Source organism: Anopheles moucheti, chromosome 3, assembly GCF_943734755.1.
Source record: "Anopheles moucheti chromosome 3, idAnoMoucSN_F20_07, whole genome shotgun sequence".
Taxonomy (NCBI): Eukaryota; Metazoa; Arthropoda; class Insecta; order Diptera; family Culicidae; genus Anopheles; species Anopheles moucheti.
The window spans coordinates 9,528,556-9,539,227 of record NC_069141.1 but is presented as its reverse complement, the minus strand read 5'-3'; the positions used below and the strand labels follow the sequence as shown (position 1 = coordinate 9,539,227).

Genomic DNA, 10,672 nt, shown 5'->3' with positions numbered 1-10,672 from the left:
GAATTTTCCCACCGATAAGCGGGAAAATAGGTTGTTTTTAACGATAGCTTTTCAGTACACACAAACACTTAAGACAACCACTGTCAAACAAGCACACAATCACTCATTGGAGCACAAAACACACACTCATAATTAGTTGGGGCACAGTTTACACACAGTGTGGCCGTTGTTGTGGTTCGTTACTCGTACGCTACTCGATCGTAATTTCAGTACTTTTGGCCAACACCGAGTCGCCACTGATCACTAAACACGGGGTTTGATTTAGCGTGAAGCGAACCTCAAAAGTCTGCTAATGCGGGTGGCCGCTTGCGCACAGGATTTGTTTGACATATGCAGTGGAAACGGCAACAACATCGCTCTCTCTGTATGTTGGCACAAATTAGCTTTAGAGATGCTGGAAAAGAAAATAACCAAAAAAAAAATTAGTAAAAGAATATTTGTTTGGCACCCCTTACGGAAGGGGGTTGTTTTGAGTGTCTGTTGGACCACGCTCCCCGTACAAGACTAGATAAAGATATCACACGTTTTCAGCACACGCGATCGCTCGTGGCATTGGGATCCACCAATTCGGCAGTACGCCGCACTTCCGTTTCCGTTTTCCTAGAAGGGGTGGAAATGAGTCTAATGTTTCAGTTCCATTCGAGCGAGCGACTCCGATAAAATCGTTCGAGACCACGGGATGCATTCTTTCCAATATGCAAAGTGTGGCCACATAACTCATCCGCCCATTCAAACCCAAACTTGTTGCACATCACAGCGCTTTTACACCGTTTCCAATCGCATTTATTAATCGCCCAAGTTTGCAACGACGACAACGATGTTCTAATTTGGTGATCGTTCTAATGATGGTAATAAAAACAGCTTCAATCACTGTAACCCGGCTGTTCGGTGGTTGTCCCTCGCCAGCGGATCATCGCAAATCAGACGCGAATATCGGTACTGTCCAAACACTGCGGACTGTCCAAAAAACCACCGCCACCGACGGAAGGCAAAACAAACCACCGCCGAGCAGCGGGGGATGAAAACAACAAACACGGCGATGTTCTACCAGAACCCCAAACGCGTGCGAAACACACGCGGAACCCTTTTGCCAAAGCCACCCATCCGTCCGCTGGTCCCTATCGCACGCTTTTTATCACTCAACACATGACCCAATCTGGTGCCACTAGACTCGAGTTTTTTTTTTGTGTGTTGTTGTTTTGTATCATAAACTGTTTTAAAAACCCGGCAAAAATAATACCTATCAACATACGGGAATACCAGGAGGAAGCAAACGGGCCACACTTCACAACTCACCAAGAACGAAACGATCTGCTTTCTGGACTGTAACTGTAACGAAATCTTCCCGTTTTTTTGTCTCTCCCTCGAACAACAACGCGCAACACCGAACGAAACCCACAAAAAAACACGTCCGCACGGCTCGGGTGGCAAACCAGCAATGAATGAAATGGATGAGCGCGAGATGCTTGGGACCGCGGCCCGTTTCTCAAACACGCGTCTGCGTCAATCGAGAGTGGTGCTATTGGTTGAGTAGAATGCGACTTGATGTGATGAATGAAAGTGTAATGAATTATTGTTTTATAACGTTTTTTTTGTAATCATAATATTTTATGATTTTAATTAATTTTTATGTTATTTTAATTTTGATTTTTAAAAAATACTTTAGTGTTTTGTAAAACATTCCAATTCGTTTAGGTAAATTATATTTCCAATGGCTACAATTCTAATGTTTCTATTCTTTATATGTAGTTACAGCTTATTTTTTGAAAGTTTTGACAATAATAGTTAATAAAAAATAAATGCATAAAAGGGTTTTAATTAACAAAAAGGGACTTAAACAGAATGATCATTAAACATTCCGTTAACCAAAGAATTTTTATATCATAGCTGGTAGTTCGTACCGTACAGCAAAACACAAAACATTTTTTTTACCATTTCACTTGCGTTTAACCCACTGTGCGAGATCGATTGACGATTGGACCGAACAGCGGGCCGAGTAGTAAGATAAGTTCGGCCCATTGGATGTGATGGGAAGGAGAAAGGAAGAAGGAGGCCGTGCAGGTCGTATTATTATTTAGTATTATATTATTTTTCAAAACTCTTCTCGTGAATATATAGTTTTTCTTATAAAAATAAGGAAAACCTGAAGCATTGTATAAAACACGGTTCATGAAACCATTTTTCCGTGCAATAATTTAATCTAACTCTATCGTTATGCTTCATTAAAAGCCACATTTAACAACCAACTAATTTTGCCGCCATTGTTTTTTTTTTTCACGCGTATCAATAGGACCGCTGCGCCATCGATAGTGATAAGCATTAACGCGTGAAAGCGATACATATATTTTGCACTGCCTATTTCTTCAAAGCCTTAACACGCTGGAATGATTGCCACACAATATGGAAAGAAGTCAGTGAACTTTAACACCCGGAAAGGATCGCAACAGCGCTTGAAAGTAGTAATTTGCCCCCATTTTCCTAAACCGTGCCCAATTTCTTATCGCATTTCCTTTATAATTACATTTCCAAACATCACACAGCAGGGCCGATTCGTTTGATGCAGTAATACATTCATTATCGTATAGCGAGATGGCGCTGCTCGGTTGATGTAGGTCATATTTAGTACGGTTGGAAGAGGTTAAAACATTTCTCGATTGTTTTAGCTAAAACAATAATGAGCATTTCACGCCAAGAAGCTCAAGCAACTGCCACCCCCATCCACCGCTAATGGAGACGCCTCGTACCTCAAATGCTACATCATCCCCTCGCCCCTGATGCTTATCATTTTAGCATTTGCATAATCTTATCGAACGATCGCACCAAAAAAACACCATGCAAACGATAAACAAACGGCATGGTAACGGGTGCTGCGCAGCAAATCACTGCAATCGATTAGCAGCTCGGTTTCGCCAACGACGTCTTAAAGGACATTTTGCGCAAACTTGCCCATCCATCTGCGGCACAGGGTGCTACCCGGTGCAGAACAGTTCTAGGGAATCGTACAGGCGGTACGGGCCACGAACGCCCTTGTCTGGTGTCAGTCTGGAACGGGCAGGAGATTATTAAATCAAATCACCATTAATCTACATTCCCCGGGAGCAGCGCCGCCCCCCATTCCCACCCTCTACTCACAGGAGGGAGGGAATGAAAAGAGGGGTTGTTGGACATGTGGCTGAAAGGAGCAAACACATACACACACACACAAATGCAACAACCACCCAAGACTGATGACAGGACACACCGAAAGACGGGTGACTACACCCTTTTTTGCACAACCGGTGTGTGCGGTGTCTTTGTCAGATCGTTTAAATATCACGCCACGATCAGGGCAGTGGTGCGCCGCTAGTGCTGCAGGACAGTTTCTTCCTACAGCATTCGCATTGGCAAAATACATAAAACCTTACCCGTGCCGTCCGGTTCCCGGCCACCCGGTTGCGGTTTGATCGTCCAGAACTGGATCGACTGGTGCGGGAGATGCATAAACTTTTCTACCGACCTGCGGTTTTCGAAAGAAGAGGCAATGGTGCAGAAATATTGTCACACGCATTCAAAAATACAACCACAAGCTGCCCTGTTGACAGTGGATGAAATTTACGGCAAGTTGATAATAGAGTTATAATAAAAGTTTTTAATGTTTTGAATCGTATATTCGGATGTTTCATTTTTTACTGAGTATTATTATGCATACCGTATATTTGTTATGCTCACTTGTTCGACTCCCTGCCACGAACGATCGTTGCGAGTATGGCACAATACAAAACACACAAACACACAGTGCAGCACTGGCGGATGTTGGGAATTATTCAATGAAGCAGCGCTTTGATTTAATCCCATCCAATCTCAACCTGCTGCTCAACTGTCGATTTTGCTGGCGACGACATTCACGGTGCCGTTCACCCAAACACCCAAAGTAAAGCCTCCCGCACGCGAACCGTGTGCGGGGTCCCCGGACTCGGACGGTGGAACTGTTTGGAGCTGGGACGCATTTTTGTTTTGCTTTTTTTGCAAATAGAATAGCAGTCTGGGGTGCATTTAGATGCGCTGCTGGCGATATGTACGGTACAATTGTTCACTTAACGGTGGTGACATGACGCCGCAGTTGAATGTGTGGAAGATCATTCTGTAGCCGTAAAAAAGATTCATGAATCGAAATGAATCTTTGAACTGAGTGTATAAAGCTGAATCTCTATTTCGAAGATCATCCAAGATTTTTGCCCTCCACCTTTGAGTTACACCACATAATTCGAGGGTTTCCAAGGATCCGCCTCCACTTTGAGGATTCATGAATATTCTGAGAATCAATTCATGATTTTTGAAAGATTCCTCACTGAGGAATTATATGAATGATTCTTCTCCAGAATTATTAAGCATAGTACTATATTTAGATATTCTTTTATCTAGTTTACTTTGAATTTCGAATTACGCGAATTTTTCCCGGGTTACAGCGATCGGCTATTATAGTGTATCTCGGGGACTGCCTGTATATCATATAGAATTTACTTGATTTGTTTGGCCACTTGTTTAGAGGTGATTTCTTGTAGATGCCTCACAAAACGATGGGCATTGAAGAATTCCCAAACTGATGAGCACCAGCACTACAGCCTCGCTACTCTGTCCAGTGCTTAAAGGTTATTCCGACGAACACAGGTTCTGAAAGGACCTTAAGGATCTCATAGTGATGTATAGACAAAAGCGAGTAGAAATGGAATTGTTCTTCTAAACCATCATTTCATATGGTTTATTCTTCCAGTTATTCAAGAAAGACTTCAGCTACATTTGGTGCACCCTGTAATACCATTAAAAATGCACCTTTTCACCATGCACAACCTGTCAAGCATGGGAAGCATCAGCGAACATCTGTTAACCTCGTGGGCATAGATTTGTAGGTGGGATAAGCACACAAGCAGTACGTTTCTTACCGCTACCGCATTCATCTGCATTGGCGCTACCAAGCATGGTCACGTGTTGTGCCCTGAAGCCCGTCTCAACAATGTTACTGTTACACCGGTTACGCTGTCGTTAGTTAGTTTCATGTTTGATTTGATATTTTTATGGTTTATGGTTTACATCCCACCACCCTCCAACGTATGACACGCGTAACCCTTTAGCACCATTCGCCGGAAAGGAAGCTGTGAATTAAGTCTTCCTACGCCATCCGCTGAGGTGTCGATTTGAACTCATCGTCTGCAAGCGAATGTGGAAGGAAATTGGAAGGGGGTACACGTCAAACGGAAGCATCAATATTTCGCCTTTGGTAATAGGTGCAACTTTTTGGCTGTTTAATGTCCCAACTCTTATCTATCGGGTTCACTGATTCTCAGTATATTATGTGAAAAAAGATTTGAATTCGCGTTAAGTTCTTCGAGACTATAGCTGGTGTAAACTAACTTAGATTTATCTAGCTATACACCGTCCCACCCGCTTGTACTTGCGGTGGATCGAGGCAACGCACTAGTTTATTGCTACTTTCGCGTAGCATTCCGTAAACTATGACCATTTTGCATGGGACTGTTTTATTTTCCCGGCCATTTGTCTGCCGAAGCAAATGTCCTACCCACGCAGCTGCGGCGGAAGGCACACGCGAATCCACGAAATATAACACTCACACGCCACAGTTCCAAGTGCCCCCGGAGGGAGGCCGGTAAGGCTGCCAGGGTACTTGAGGTGAATTTATGCATGACCGCACTTTACTTCACACTGGATCGGAGTTTGATTTTTTATTTGGCTTCAGAAGGATGCTGGAGGCGATCGTGAATGAAGTTCCCCATGGATGGATTTTTATGAATGAATTTGTAGCAGGAAACAACAGACTCCACTCGCTTAAGGCAATGCCGTTAAAAAGGCATACCGCGGCCGACCTGCTCTGACCGGGTTTTTTTGGAGGAGACGAGAGTGTCAGCTGTCCCCTGCTCTGTGCCCAGTAGTAGTACCTGCAGCCAACTGCGATCGAATCAAAATGGGACAGAGTCCACGGGTGGGGGGCATCTTGGCCGCCCATAGAGGACTACTTTCCCAACTGTCCCGTATGGTGAGTATGCTTGAGTCATCGACATTGACCGTACAGCAGACAAGCAAGCATAGATTAAACACATGAATAGTTTAAATTAACCTAAAGATTTTGGAAACCTGAATAAGACATTATTGCAATCGTTTTGATCACATTTTGGCGTGTTATTTATTCGATTTCTTATCTCTGTTTTCACTTTAAATTTGACTGCAATTTTATTTTCTTGAATATTCTTTCATCTGAAACATACTTAATAGATAAAAATGATAATTGCAAAACGTACTAAAATCAAACCAATAATAACACAACCCCGAATTAATGCGTTTTAAAGCGCATTTTAGGAGCTTCTTGTAAATCTCAGAATAACGACATTTTATTGTCAAACCAGCAACGGATTCAAATATTGTGCACCCTGGTTGTGATATAGTATTTTCACCGGAGCGCTAGTTTGACATTTCCTTCTCATACCGACGGTCGTGCCGAAGTTCGAAATTTTTTCTATTTGTTTTATGAGCAAAACCTACCAAATATAAATTATTTGTTCTTTCAATATTCAATTTACCCCTGTAATACAATCCGATCAACTAAAACTGTGATCAAAATTCGAAACCACAGACTGGCTCAATTCATACGTTTTGACAGTTTATCGTTTGACATTTTACCTCGAATGTCGAACACGTTTTCTGATTCCTGTTTGAAATTTTACAGCAAATATAACTAACTATCATTAAACAAAAGCAATTCCCATTTTATCCGCAATTGAATACAATACTTATTGCGATACATCAAACAAAACCGAACGCTTGCTATGCACGGAAGATGACGTTCGATTTCAAACGTCACTTTCGTCTGTCATATGGGACATAAATATGGCAGCCTGAAAAGTTCTACACCTTCAGTCCAATAACTTTGATTGAAACGCTTTCATCGAACGAACGTGTACAATAAATAAAAGTTGAGCGCAGAGCGAATAATTCCGACCGTAAGCTGAAATTCTTCCATCGTCAGTTTTTGTTGTGCGCTTGTTAGACGGATGGTAGATTGCGTGCGACCGCATTACTCCTCCACGAACCGTATCGAGTGTCGAGAATCAGTCTCTTGCTCCGTTCTTCATCAGTGTGTTGTGCGACCGCACCGAGGAAATATAGTGAAGTTTGCCCGTGTTCACAAGGTTTTTTTTTTCACCCTGCCCTCCGATCCAATAACTTACTTTTGCCGTGGTCGTGCTTCCGCTTGATTTGTTCTTCACGCACGTATTCGGCCCTGGTCAGCGCAGGTTGTGTGGAATGTGGAACTGGAACTGGTGGTGTGAATGTTCTACGCCCGGAAGACGCATCTACTGCCGGATTCGTACGTATCGCTCCGTTCAGACGGGGGCTCCAAGTGATTGTGAAAGAACGCAGATAAGAAACAGGGCCCGTCTCCGTCTGTGCAACCCGCGTGTGCTGCGTACCCGGAGAGCGAAATCATCCACACTAGGCATCGCTCGTTGGCAAAGGGTTCAATCAATTTGTGTGTGGAACTGTGACTGTGGATGCAATCCTTCGAAAAGGGTCGCTAGATTTGTGGTGTTGCATGACGGTGCATGAAAAACGGTGCTCCTGGGAACACCGACATTGGTGCGCGCCTGCTCGCATCCACGCTGTGCCTGTGTGCGTTGCGTTTATGTATGTATGTGTGTGTGTGTGCGTGTGCCTTCGCAAGTGTGTGTAGCGTGTCCTTTGAAGGAGCAGCTACATTTTCAGCTTCTCGTACGAAAAATGGGCCGTCTCCGAATGCTTCCCTGTCTGCTGGTTACCTGATTGTCTGGACGTACGTTACCCATCCGCACACGTACACGTTACGTACGGCTGCGTAGTCAGATGCAGTTTTGTGCAGTCCCTGTTTCCATTGGCCGCAATGGAAACCCTTTCTGGTTCATACCCGTCTCCGGTCTGATGGATTGTTTATTGACGGAAATGAAAGATGGATGCAGCTGTCCCTTTGGCGAGTGGGAAGTTCCCGACTGGCAATCGCAGGCACATGTTGGGAAAGGTTCGGCCTAGGGTTTTTGTTGTTGTTGTTGCTTCCCTTTCCTCGATTACCAAAGGGCAGACTTGATGGGTCGCGTGTGTTCGATGTGTGTGCGAGTGCGTCGTCGCCGACGTCTGGCTCCCAAAATCGGCTGGTGGAGGTACTTTTTTATTGTTGCTCTTCTCATGTTTAAGAACCACTGCGTTATTTCTACAGCGAGAAAAGTGTTCCAAAAATCCTACCGTTTCATTTGTGTCCCGCATTTCAACGCGGCGATACGGGATGGGAAAATGTCCTGCCAAGTTATCGTGTTCGCAAAGGATTTGCTCTAGTGGGTGTGACGGGCCACATAAAAGCATTCGAGGCTTTGACTTCGTCACCGTTTTTGCTCTTCGTCTGTGTCCTTGATACCGGCATAAACTAAACCTCGATGCAGAAGGCTTTTCTTACCATTTTTCCTTAATAATGGAATGCTTTCACTTACTGTTAAGGCCGTAATTTTGATGTAATCATGCGCTATACTTGGTGAGCACCATGCCATCTTTGTCTTCTCTTAAGTTAAATACAATTCATATTTCCCTGTTTGCTTTGCCCTGTTGCCGGTAGCAACGTAGCGTTGACTTAGGATTACAGCACACCCCCTTCGACCAAGTAAACCAGTGGAAGAGGGATTGTCTTGAACCTTATCCCTTTAACTTTGAAGTGGCTAAGAAAAAGGGGTTTAGAAGAGGGCAGTGAAGGACGGCCATTCGTTCAAGCTTTGGTTATTTTTATAATGTTTAAGTTCGCCCTACTTACAAAACTACTGCCAGGTCAGGTCTTGACCAGCTAGTCGAGCGACGCTATCACATAGTGCGCAAAAAAAGTATATCTTGTGCGCTGTAAGCATTCCCGCACACTAAACCCCACCACACGTCGCCGTAGTGGACCGCTGTGCACTCTTTCACATTACCATATCCCCACGTGCGATGTGCCTCCCTTCGCGCTTACACATGGCCTGCGAGCACGTTGTTTCTTGGCGGTGTTCTGTGACGACGTGCTGTCACCCCGAAAATGCTGCGTTAAAGTCTGGCTAGAATTATACGGAATGTATTTTTCCTCTTTTTTGTTTGTGTCTGTCCCGTGAGAGTGTGAGGTTTGTATCGTTTGGGGACAGTTTGGTTCCACTACCCACATAGACGACGAGCCGAATGGGAGCAGGGGACCCAGCGGTTGTAGTAGATGTCGTTACCGCTTGCCAAACTCGGCTGCTTGTTAAATCAATGGATTTCTGCCGTCATTCGGTGTGGTTTGCTTGCCTTGCTCAGTGGCAGGTACTGTACCGTCAGTTACGTAGGATACACGGTGCTCGGAAAGAAGGGATCCGTCACACAACAATCAGGCAGCTGGTAAAACTGTGTAACTTGAATGCTGTGTTGAACTGTTTTCTTCCATTTTAGGATAAGCACATAAGAAGAACGCCACAAACATCAGCAGAAAATCGCAAACGAAGACTCGGTTTTCAGTTCGCATCGATGTATCGATAGTCAGCAAAACGGCATTACCATCCTTCGTCTCCTTCGTGTCGCTGAACCTGCGAACCTGCTCTTCACGCCAAAATAAACCTGGGAGAAGGAAACATGATCGTTCCTGTTCTCCAGTGTCGCGACGAACCAACTCCACGACTCGTGCGAATGCGTTTGGATCCCTGTCCCTCCCGTTTACGCCACGCTCCCAACGCGATGGGATATCCTTCGTAAGACCCACTCACCCGGCCCGGAAAGGCAGTCAGGCCAGACAGGCGAACGCAAACACACAAACCGGCCATCAGCCATAACCTTGGGATTCTGTTTCTCTCTCTTTATTAGTGAATTAATTTCCTTATATTAAATAGGCGAAACGGGCAGCAAAGCAAAGCTCACGACTACGCGCAAATGTCCGTGCAAAACCGGGCCCCGCGTGTGCGAGCGTGGTGGTAAAAGCATCAGTTTTCGACCCCCAAGAAGAGCGAACAGGGCAAGATCTTCTCCCCCCCACCCTCCACTATCGCTAGATGATCATCCGTACGAGAAGCGCGGAACCTCTGGAACCTCCGGTGTTTTCCTGTGGAGCAAAAAACTCTTCCATCTCTGCCAAAAAGGAGAAACCGTTCCGATGTGCGGTTGGCGTGTGTTTTTTCTCGTTTTGTCTTCATCTTCAAGCCCAACGTGGAGAGCGTGGAAAAGCGGGTGTGCTTTCTGATATACGTTATGTACGTAGAGGAGGATCTTTTGCCGCAAAAGGAAAAGCGTTACGGCGGCGAAGGCGAATCGACGCAAAAGGGGGTTAGCTGTGCAAAACTGTGGAAAAGCAATTGGTGGCAGTGTGGCGTAGCAACACAACGCACAACACGAACGCGAAAACCACCCGTCCCGGTGCCGATGATTCTTTCACGCCAGTTGCCGAAATTCGCAAACCTCAATATCCATTCGGGCTCTCCATTTGGTTCTTCTTCCCGTCTTCCCGTAGCTCGGTGTGTGAAGCAAGCAGAGATTGGGTTTTCGGAAAAGTCGCGGTACGAGACGAAGTAAATGGTTGCGAAAAAATTGCAAACGGCCATCGACAAACTAGATCTTGCTCTAGTTCGTGCGGCAATGTGTGGGAATTGATGTAGAGAAGAAAACCCAACAGATC

General features: G+C 44.9%; 1 protein-coding gene across 4 annotated transcripts in view; it reads left to right on the top strand.

Moving 5' to 3' along the window:
* The first annotated feature begins 6,863 nt into the window (after positions 1-6,863).
* LOC128305864 (nuclear receptor-binding protein homolog) overlaps positions 6,864-10,672 on the top strand; it is a 53,571-nt gene continuing 49,762 nt past the window's right edge. For 2 of the 4 annotated variants that reach the window (XM_053043488.1, XM_053043485.1), the window contains exon 1: positions 6,864-6,989. The gene's annotated coding sequence lies outside the window, so the exon portion shown is untranslated. Of the gene's footprint in view, positions 6,990-7,098; positions 7,179-9,330; positions 9,409-10,672 lie in introns of those variants that run through there. The other 2 variants (XM_053043487.1, XM_053043486.1) reach the window with 2 other exon arrangements.